Source organism: Neopelma chrysocephalum, unplaced genomic scaffold (assembly GCF_003984885.1).
Source record: "Neopelma chrysocephalum unplaced genomic scaffold, ASM398488v2 Primary Assembly neopelma1_147, whole genome shotgun sequence".
Classification (NCBI taxonomy): domain Eukaryota; kingdom Metazoa; phylum Chordata; class Aves; order Passeriformes; family Pipridae; genus Neopelma; species Neopelma chrysocephalum.
The window spans coordinates 1,756,299-1,768,065 of NW_020897809.1; the positions used below are offsets into that span (position 1 = coordinate 1,756,299).

The window sequence follows — 11,767 nt, forward strand, 5'->3', positions numbered from 1 at the left end:
AAGTTGCCTTTAATTCTTACTTATTAGGCAGCAGGGTGCTCCTAGTAACTAAAGCAAAATCAAATACAGCAGAACAGGGATACATTCTTCCACCACAGTCTGCCTGGGACACCTTGCCTACAGCAAACGTTTTCAATTACACGAGTCTGGCATCCTTTTTTGTGTTTTTAAGAGGATAAAACACTAGATATGGTTGTCTTTCCTTTGAAGTGTTTGAATGCTCATACTACTGCCTCACCACAGTGTCTGAGAAGTATTAACTGTACAGCCCAGCTTGGAGAGCTGCTAATTCAAAACAGAGCTGTGTAACTTGCATGGTTTGTTTAAAGCAAACAAAGAAAACATCCCTCTGTTTGGGACTCACTCAAAAATTTTTTAGTATTAGGATCAGCTTACTCACTGGAAAGCAGCATGAAGTAGTAGTAAGAAAATCAGACATTAAAAAAATTAAAAGAAAGAAAAATACCAAAACCATAATACAAGTACATAATTTTTTCAATCTAGACTAGAAATAATGCTAAAATCCTTCCATAGCCCCCAAACAAGATTTGCTTGTCAATGTGATGAAGCCTTCAAGAAAGTATAAAAACCTCCAGAATTCAAGCTTGCCATCACACATATGATGTGTGTACCAAAAGGTTTTAAAAGAATTTAGAGCCCTTTCTTCACCATCTATAGAAGCTTCATTTTCCAGCGAATGACATTGCAGTAATTGACAGTTAAATTTAAGGAACTGAAAATAAAAGTGGGTTGTTTTTTTCCACTGACTGACTTGCAATAAAGTCATCACATATGTGATTATTAAGTCTTGTAACAAAAAAAAAAAGGAAGAAAAAAAAGAGTCATGACGCTCAAAAGAGTAATTTTCTGTTTGAGTGTGTCCCTTTGACAAACTGAAATCATGCTATGTCATGGCTTTCAGACTATTTTTTACTCATGAAAAACTTCCATTTTGGGTTATCACAGCCATAGAGTGCTGCTGATAAGTAAAATCAGTTTTGTTATCAACCAGACAAGGCTCAGACAAAGCTGTTGCTGTTCTGGTAATTAATTCCTCATCATTTATTTCACGTGGACAGAAATTTCTTCCTGGATATTTTTCCATTTAGAGTCCTAAATCATTTTACAAGTTTCATCTGTCAATCAAATTGAACCTTGCTGTAGCAGCAGCACTTGTATCCGCACAAGTGGCAAATCAGTTTATAAACATTCAGAATTATTGTGTTTGCATAAGCTTTTGTATTTAACTGCACCAATGAAAGAGGAAACTTAAAGTGGACTGCCACATATGCTTAGATAAGGCTTAGCTATGATAAACTGACTCAATCATTAAATACCTATGTAAGAGCTCATTTTCTTCATGGAAAAGATGGGGATGATGGGGATTAATTGCTAAGTTTGCTATAATCACATATTATGGAAGATGAATGGCTAGTTCATCCCTAGAAAAAAAAATCGTTAAAATAAAAGACTTCTCCAGCTTTTTATGCAGCATTAAGTATTTACCCACAAAATAAAGCAGTGGAAAGTGCTGGAAAAGCCCTTTCACTGTTTTAATGTTTGGGGGGGAAGGTGAGAAAGTAAAATTTGATTCTTAAAGTATGTTACATTCTGCTCTGTGATCCAAAAACAATTCTCAGTCTGACTTTTGGGTTTAGCACTGATATACATACTTCTTATAATTTTTAAAAATAGATTTAACCTAATCTTTACTGCATTTAGAACATCAGTAATTTATACAGTAAAGATATATTTATATGTATTTTTCTTATGTTTTACTTATATATTTACTAAATGTACGAATGTGTACTTCAGTTAGCATACTAGATTCCAATCACTGCTTATTTTAAAAACATATCCTTGAACTCAGCTGTGCATAAGATAGACATGAACTCCATACAAGAAATGCGCATGAAAGTACATTTTAGCCAAGATTTGGCCCTTTCAGGAAATAGCTATTAGGGTTATAATATACATTAAATTTCTATGAATCAGTATGAAAGACCTCTTGCCAAGATTTGCTTTTTAAAAGGAGAAAGAAATGCTATTAAGTGTTATATTCAAAATCAAAACGCAGTTCTGAGAAGGTGAACACTTTGCTGCAAGAAGTCAGCAGCTCCCTCCTGCAAAGTTTTGAAATGAGGCTTATGCAATGCAGAGTTCTAGTGATGGAAAGATTGGGTTCACAGTTATTAACTAGTAAGAGAATAAAGAAATAAGCAACAGAACAATGCACAAAAGAAGGAGATTGAAACTAAAAGCAGATTTTGGTCACAAGAGGTCCTTTCATTTGTTCTTTTCTCCAGCTAGGAGTTGCAATAAAAGAAGAACAAAACTCAACATAAGGAGAGACAATGAAGGACTGGCCTATTTTGGCTTCTTCTCCACTCCTTAAATACATATCTATATAAACTTCCAAGCAAATAAACATTTCTCTTTGCTTTAGCTGCCACCCACTGGAAAAGGAAAGCAACATTAATTCCAATTTGCAAGACCCAAAACAGGTCAGGAAAACCAGTCTGACAGATACTGGTACAGATTACATTAAAACTCTGGGGTTGCCTTGAAAATCTTAGTGGCACTGCCAGAAATAAGCAAGCTTGCAAATTAAACTGAAACAAAAAAACAGAGTACAGCAACAAATCAGAGCTCCACTTCCTCTCCCCATCCTGGCTTGGGCCAGTGGGCAATGGGGTTGTATTACAAAAGTTTTGGGGAGGAGCTGGAGTTCATGAAGATGAAGGGAAAGCAACAGGACTGACAGCACCCTCTGACACACACGGACAAGCAGCATCGCACAGCCTGGTTCTCCTCATCACTCTGGGCTGTGATGCCCCTGCAGCACTCCAGGTCCATCTCCATACTCTTATTGCTGCTCTCTCTCCCACCTGCTCTTGCCTTACAGCAGAAATCAATCAACTTCCTTGCCTAAATGGCAGCTTTGGCATTCCTGCTTTCCCTTATCAGCAACCTCCATATCCCCTTCAGTGGACACATGGGGTGCCTGTGGCACAGATCCAATAACCTAATCTTTTAAGAAACAGAGCAAGGCACTTTCAAGTGCCAATGACTCACTGCATTCAGTCCAAAGCAAAAATGGATGCATTTTAGCTCTCAAATTACCTGGAAGAGTGCAGGTCCATATTAAGAAGCTCTTGCCCCTGGGATGCTGCTTTCTCTGTCAAACAGAAATCTTAACTGTCAGCTCCTGTCTGTTACCAAGGAACGGAAGTAAATGTAATCTGAGAGTGCTCCCACGAATTCCCTGACACACGAATCTCCTCTGGATGTTTGGCAATCAGCATCCCCAAGTCATTAGTGAGAAGATGTGAGTTCATGAAGGCCACAGTCATCAGCCAACAGACACATAAGGAAACAGCTGAACTGTTGTTGAGCAATTCACAGCTCAGCATGAACACCACGTTAACAGACCAGCACACTGGATGTGAAGAAATGTGATCATCACTGCTCAGGGAGTGCAGGAACCAGACTATTTAAATAACCAAGCCAGATATCTATCAATACTGAAAGCATCTATAATCAAATCTACCCCTTCACCTGCAGAGATACTTGTATGACTAAGGGTTTCAGATCCAGATTTTAATTTAATCTGAAAAACCAGAGTTCGTTATCAAAATGAAAGATCCTGGCAGCATCTGCTTAATGTAAGACAGCCATCTGTGCTTTCTTACAGGAGTATACATTAAATACATTTTATAAAAATAAATCAGGAATAAATCTTACTTTCACAAGATCTTTTCAGTAAGATATTCTGACACACAACCGTGTTCTTTAGCAAGCGAAATATTTTCTCAACAGGCCCTAACAAAGTCAGTGAGGTACAAAATGCCCACTGTGGTCACACAGTCTCACCAGGAAAACACAGTCACCCAGAGGCATTGCAAAACATAGCACAAATATCTTGAGATAAAACATACAGGGCAGTCAGTGTGATATTTCAAACATGACAGTCTTTCAACACTATTGTACTGTGTCTATTTATCTTGATTTTCCTTGAGAATACAACTTAAAAGCATATGATGAGCACTACTTGTTACTGGCTGAACCATAACTTTCTAACAGACTTTCACACAGGGGACTTTTGGAAAAGGAGGGATTGTTTTTTTAAAGAAAGAAATACAAGATTGCTCTTTTGTTCAAACAAGAATCAAACACAGCCTCATCCCAGAAGAGCATAGTTCAGCCATCAAACAACATGTTAGCAATAGCTTTGTACTCAGGATTTCCCACACAAAGGCAGAGTGCAGAAGCCAAGCTTAACCTTGAGTTTGGCTGCTAGACAGTTTAGATCATCTTTTCAAGTATCTGTCTATATGTTCAAGCACCTAAATCTTATAAAAAAAATCTAGCTATAAGTTAAAAAAAATAAAAGCTTTACTAACAGAAAGACAAATCCAGTATCACAACCAAAAATTCTTCTTCCCTTAAGCTCGTCCTCATAGTAAATATTGATACATTCAATGCATGGAAGTAAATTAAGTATCTTTGGTATGATGAGGAACAAAGTGGTCTTGACAAACACTCAGATTTCATGAGTTCCTTCAGCAGAAAAACTATGGCAAGGCTTAAATTGCACTTCCTCAAGAAACCAGAGAATATGATAAAGAGTCAAGTATACAAACAAGGATTTTATTAGATCTGTAATAAATTGGTGTTGATGAGGAAAAATAAAATCAAACACTCAGAAAGTAACTTGACATTTGAGTGCTAAACATGCATGAAGTTTTCTCTCTGTCATCTCATCATCAGCAATTTGTCACACAACAAACAAGGAGGCTAAACCAATAGAGGTCTAGGCTTCCAGCTCCAAAATCAGTAGCATGAATTACTTCATGGGGAAAAAAGCTGAGGCTGAAGTTCAGATTTACTGCATATGTTTCAAGACATGCTGTACTGATAGCGGGTAGCTGGGATTAAACCAAGTCTATAAATACCTAAATCATTTATGAGACTGCAAAAGACTAAACAAAATGCAAATCAAAGCCACTCACGCACAAAATCTACATGACATTTCAGAGGTTTTCAGCCATCCAGGAGGTGAGAAACAAGATACTAATTCAGACAACTCCTCTGAACCCAGTGAGGTGGAAGGGAAGTCAGCCCACAGGCACCTCTGCAGAAAGGAGGGGAACCCTCACTAAGCTGTTTGGGAACAGCTTGTTTCAGCAGGGTCTCTTTGCCACAGACAGCGCTCAGTGCAATGATACCTGGATCTATTAGCCAGTCTCTTAGGAGCTATCCCAACTCCACTCTCACTACAATGGGTAAAAGTGAAACCACTGGGTTACTTTTCAACAAAACAAACCCATAGTTTGCTCACAACTCTAAGAAAAAGTATCAGAAACAGCAGGAGATATATATATATATATATATATATATACACTTTGCATATCTGTTTTGTTCTCAAAAGCGGGCAGCACCTTGGAATTAAAAATAATCTTGTTCTGGGGCATAGAGAGCTGCTGCCTTTTTTTTTTTTTTTAAGTTTGATGGTTGGCTGATAAAATGGGAGGAGATGGCAAGCACACACCCTCCTGCCTTAGCAGTCAGGCAAATATCATAGAGGGCTAAAAGCTTCATGTGCATCAGTTTCACGAAGCTATCTGTGATAGTCATTCCTGCACTTTATGGATCGTGATTATTACCATATGAGTACCAACTATGCTTAAATATCCTTAAATAAACTTTTCCAGAGAGAATATTACCCTCAATGGCAAAGCAATTACCAGGAAACACATAATTTCTGTAAGAGGATACCATAAAAAGTATTCTGCGGTTTTATGCACTTTCTTGGCTTGAGAAATATTCGTAAAGAATTTATTTTATGGCCTGCCTCTTGGATTTGCAGCTACTGAGATAAATTTGTCCTGCATCGCTCCCATCTTTTAGTCAGAAACTGTCAACTCTATTGTTAATCAGAAAAAAAGCAACAGGTTCAAAACATAGCTTACTTCATGGATGTCAGGGCACCTTCCTATCACTGAAAGGCAGACATAATGTCCATAAATTTTAATTGAAAGGAAAAAAAAACAAACCCAGAAAATAACTTGAAACATACAGATACACCCATCAGATTTCCATTTTCTGTATCAATGTCACTCGTAATAACAGAGCCTGGTCTAGAACAGACCAGAAATAAATCTTGCATGACACTTGCCGAGGTCAGATTTGTGCAGTTCCCGGTGTTCCTGTGTGCCAGATCCCTCAGTTCTCTACCTTTTCTGGTGCCTCTGGTACAGGAGCAGCCCACTGGTGCAGCTTCCAGTCAAAAAGGCAGTATGGATAATCTAGGCAGCCCTGCAGAGCTACAGGCAATACACTGCCTCATACAGAGCACACTTGGCAAAAGTACTCAAATACCATAAAAAGCTTTTGGGGTAGCTCTGACTTAGAGAGGCAATATCTCTTTAAGAAAGTGTAAAAACTCTTTCGGGTGGAAATGACTGCCTTTGAAATGAGAACACAACACAAGCCACTTCAGCACTATTTTACCAAGGCTGTAAAGAGCTCTCCCAGGCTCATTTCTGTTAATTGCATCTTTGCAAAGTGCAGCCAAGCGGATGCAGAATGATTACTTTTAATGTGCTACCCCAATGGCTCTGAATGGGTGGTGTGGCTTTCCCCCTTCCCTCGTTCCTGCTCCTTGTCATTTGGCTCCACATAGAGCTCTACAGAACCAAAATCTGCACTCAGATTATTGCAGGTAAAGGAAGATTCAGAGAAAAATGACAAGTTTTGTCATGGACCAATAGTTTAAAAAAAATACTGGAACACAAACTGTTTTGGTGCTTTTTAGGTAGCTTTTGGACAGAACCTGATAAGCAGAATGGAGAAGATGCATTTAATGCAAGGATAAACCCAGAGAAAAGTCCCATAATCTTTCTCATCAGCAGATGATTAACAGAGGAATCTGGTTCCTAATGAAGTCAGCCAGCCCCCAGACTCCACTGGTAAATCCCTTCTTGTCATCTTTCACATTCAGCTCTGACTCATCTGCAACAAACATTTCAATCCACAGCTTATTCCTTTTTGCTTCTGTTCTTTTTACCGTGGGTTAGGTATGTGCTTTGTGAATGCAATGAAGGGGATGGTGGACTATAGGTACATAATGAATTTGGACTGCATCACGAAGAGACATCTGAGTTAGCTTTGGGGACCTCAAATACCTGTGTCAATGAACACAACACGGGCAGGTACCTCAGTGCTGGCTGACACCTGTAAAGTATTGACATGGATCAGCTGCACTGAGTGAGCTTTGATACATCCACATGTGCTACAGTCCCACCTCCAGTCCCTCTGCAGCTGTGGAGAGAGGTGATGAAGGGGCTCCTCTTTTTGAGAGCAGCAGCTCCAGCTGTGGATGGGCAGTATGTCCACAGGGCAGAGGATCTGTGCCTCTGCACAGTGGCAGGGTGACAGTGCAGCCCTTCAAATGGAAACAAGGATGGATGGTTAATTTAGACTATTAGGCTCTGAAGTACTCATAGAATCACAGGCTGCTGTGGGTTGGTAGGAACCTTAGAGATCATCTAGTTCCAATCACCCTGCCAGAGGCAGGGACACCTTCCACTAGACCAGGTTGCTTGAAGTCCCATCCAACCTGGCCTTGAACACTTCCAGGCATTGGACTCAACCTGAGATGAACTTTAATTGTAATGACTGTGGCTTCTAGACATCAAAATAAACTCAGAGGCCTGAAAGCTTCTATGCTTTTCACAGGAAATCAGTTATTTTAATAACAGATGGCATCTTTCCAAGTTTTATTGTTATTTCCTTCATCTATATAGCATCAAATAGCCAAGTTGCCTTTGAGAGATTCTTTTAAATATTTCTCTTTAAGAAAAGCAGCTAAATTTCCCAAGTTTTCTAGTTTGGAAATAGTTTCTAGTTCATAAATAATTCCTTCTTTACAGAGTATCTTTTTGCCTATGCTGTGTGATCAAAAAGTAAAAATTATTATGCTATTTCACTGTTCCATTCAATAAGAAAAGTATGACCCTACTGCATAATTATGCCTAATGAAAAGGTGGGTTATCATTCATTAAATACAAAATGGAAAAAAAACGAGAATCAGCTCTTTTCTAGAGAGAACAATACAAGCATCTTCCTGACCAATTATCTCACAGGTATTGACTGAACAGAATTACCATATGACTTATTCATTAACCACACAAACATCACAATCTGTGTAACTGAATATATTTCTCTGTGTGTTTGTATCAGCCACTGAGTGGCAGCAATTCCTTTATACCTAAATCTGAATTATGAGATGTAGGATGAAAATTTCAAAGTATTGCTAACTCTTGATTCTTTCATGCTGCCTCTAAATTTTTTTGAGTTTAGCACTACATGCAAACAATAACAATTAATGAAATACCTTTATTACACATTTCGATTTTTAAAGACTCAAAATTTCAAAAGTAATATATTTTATTCTGATAATCACACATCCTTAAAACTTGGCTATATTCAGTTTTACAGAAATATAACTTTGAGTAAAACTATGTGGATCAAGAACATTGAAAATTCCAGCATTTCGTCATTTATTAAACTAAAGCACACCCCTGTATTTTATTATGAAACCCACGGTGAGAAACGTGAAAAAAAAAAAGATATCTAATCCTATGTTTTGCACCCTAAAGTTTGCTTCTCTCATTGGAGCATCTTTGCAGGTTCCCACAGGAGTGTCTTGAGGTGACTGAAATCTATCAGTCCAAAGACAAACAGCTAACTTTTTAATACAGCCATTTTCAGGAACTAAATAAACAGGAAATCCTGCATATACACTTTCTGAAAAAAATCTGGTTATGATTATTGCTTAACCACTTAAGAAGCACTTCTTCATAGTGTCATGCTCAGAAAGCTACTCTGGTTTTGCTTGGTTATAGCTTCCTATTTGATTAGCACAATGCTGGACTGCATTACTTGAGAGATAGAAAGCCAAAGAGGTCATTTGCTATTACATTGTTAATAGAGTAATGACTGTACAAGGCCAAGGACCAAGAAAGATTTAAAACACCCTAAACACACAAGCGTATCTAGGATTTTGACATTGGCTATTTGTAGATATATTAGATACTGCAATTCAGTCTTTAAATGAGTTTCTAAAGCTAGGAAAATATTTAATAAGAGAACTGATTCTCCCACACCCGTCTGCTCTGCACATTCAGTTCTGCCCTATAAAGTCAAGAGACAGGATACAGGGCAATATTATCCGTGCACATAAATGTCCTGAAAGAGCTTCTATGTCCAGATCAACACTCTGCTCTGTGCTATCTTGAACAATCTAGAAGTAAAGTGGTGTAACAGTCAGGGCCCACAAGTAAACAGATGTCAAATGTAACCACAGAATGCCATGATCCAATTATTTTAATATTTTATACCCTAATGCAAACGGGGAATTCTCTAGTGATGAACTGAAAATTGTTTTTTCAATAGATGCACGTCTGGCATGTGCGTACACAAAAGCATCAGGCATTCCTGCTCCTTCATTCCTTATTGTCTGTCGCCATTCAGCTGGAAACCTGAGCATGTAAAAGATTGTGCATTTTATCTCCTAACTCGCTGTCGCGCGGAGACTGAAACAGAGTATCAAGGCGGTCGGGTAGGAAAAAAGAAGTTGGCATTGCCAAAGTTGGCATTTCTGCCGAGAGGAAACTCCATGTTTCTGTCAAGGACCGGCGGCAGGGATCTCGCTGCCTCCTCGCACGGGGCACGGTCCCGTCCCTCCCGCAGCCGGACAGACTCTCCCCGCTCAGGGTCGCGCTTCCCCGGGACCGAGCGAGGCGGCCCCATGCCCGGCACCCCGAGGGGGGCGGCGGGGAGGTTTGGGAGGACAAAGCCCGCAGCCCCCCGCCCCGGAGCCCAACATGGAGGGGCCGCAGGAGCAGCCCCGGTGCCGGGGCAGCCCCTCCGGCGGCACCGCCCGGCACCGCGCCCGCCCCGCCGGGACGAGCCCCCGGGCGCCCCTCGCTCTCTCCCTCTCTCCCTGCCCGCCGGGCGCCCCACGGAAGCCGCCCGGGCCGGAGGGAGCCGAGCCCGTCTCGCTTCCTCCTTCACCCCGCGCCAGGCGGGGCAGGAACTGCCGAGCGGAGCGAGCCCCGCGCCGGGGGCAGGTACCGACACTCACCCGCGTCCTGGGAGCCGTCGGGGGCCGCGGCCGCCGCCGAGTTTCGGGCGCTGTCCCGAGAGAGAGGGAGAGAAAGAGAGAACGAAGGGAGTGCGGGCGGAGGGGAAGGAGGGAGCGAGTGTGTCCCCGGCCCAGCCCGGCGCTCCCCGCCCCGCGCTCCGCTCCGCCCACGGGGCGCAGCCCCGGCCGCGCTCACCTGCTGCGGCCGCCCCGCCCCGGAGGTGCCGAGGCGGGTGGTGGCTGTCGCTGCTCTGGCACTTTGCGGCTCGTTCCCCTCCCTTTTCTCGCCCCCTCCTCTCCCATGCAGGCGGCTGCCTGTGGGAACGCTGTAAACCTTCGCTCTGTGGCCGGGGGTGCCCGGGCCGGCCGCTGGCCACCGCACCTCACCTCACCTCGGCGGGCGGCGTGGCGCGGTGATGGGGCTGCAGCCCGAGTAGCGCTTTTGGGCTCGATTGGCTTTTGGGATTTTGGTTTTTTTTGTATTCTGGTCAACTTAGACCAGCGGAGAGCACCTGGGTTTGGGGAGCCAGAGCTTGGAGTGAGCCCCTTCCTCTGTGTGGAGCAGTGTTCAGGTGTTCTCAGCACTCAGGTGCCCTCACCCCTTTGCCATGCTTTTTCGCCTGCGCTTTTTAATTAAAATATTCTTTAGTGGCTTAAAAATCACAGTTGTTGTTTTATAATAGGGCCAGAGCTGAGTAGGCTGTGGTTCTGTGGGCTCTGCTGTTACCTCAGCGACCTCACTGCAGAGATGGTCTTAGCTGATGTGCTGAAGTTGAGGGCCTGCACAGGATGTTTTGGGTCCCAGCTTGGGCCTCCAGTCCATGCTCTGCTCTAAGGGATGGGACTCAGTTTTTTTGAAGTATTGTAATTGTTTGTGTTAAAGTGAGGTGGTGTAGGGAGGGGTTGCAGAACAGGAATGTGCCAAGTGTAAGAACCAGAGGAAGAACCACCATACTCCTGTAGGAACCCAAGGCAGACCTTTGTCATCATTTTTTAACAGATACAGGTCTGGTATAATTGCTCTCATGTTTTTGTCTTAAATGACCTCATTCTACTCTAGCTGAAAACAGTGATGAAATTCCCAGAGGCTTTTTGTGATGCTGTGGTAACTGTGGATGTTTCTCCAGGCAGATGCCAGACCCTGGTGTGCAGTGGGGGGTGTTGGGGCATTGCAGAGGCTGTGCCTCAGCTGTTAGATGGCTGCAGAGACATTTCTGAAGTGCCAAATTCCACCCATTTGATGTCGGGATTCTTTACAGAACGTTTCACTCAATATTCATAAGGTAAAGTCAAAGTTCCTCCGCTGTTCTGTCTGATATCATCTTGGAAAGACTGTAATGCATATATAAATCAGCATTGTCAATAGCTGATTTATATATGGAGAGTTTAATTTGAAGTAACTAATTTTAAAACAAAATTACCTTCAGATGAGAGCACTAGTAGACATATTGATAATCACAGTTTGGGTGAAAGCAAAGGAACAGAGTTGTCTGGGGTCATTTCCTTTTTACTTCTGCTGCAAATTAAGCTATGTAGTATTTTGTATAGATGCATACTCTTATGCATGACTAGGTGGGATTTTTTTTTTTTTTTGAGTTGGAAAATCTAAATAATATT

The 11,767-nt window shown here is 41.8% G+C and overlaps 1 protein-coding gene across 2 annotated transcripts in view; it reads right to left on the minus strand.

Moving 5' to 3' along the window:
• PRKCD (protein kinase C delta) overlaps positions 1–10,284 on the minus strand; it is a 59,261-nt gene extending 48,977 nt beyond the window's left edge. For both annotated transcript variants that reach the window (XM_027701025.1, XM_027701024.1), the window contains exon 1: positions 10,151–10,284. The gene's annotated coding sequence lies outside the window, so the exon portion shown is untranslated. The remainder of the gene's footprint in view (positions 1–10,150) is intronic.
• Between the last annotated feature and the right edge of the window lie 1,483 nt (positions 10,285–11,767).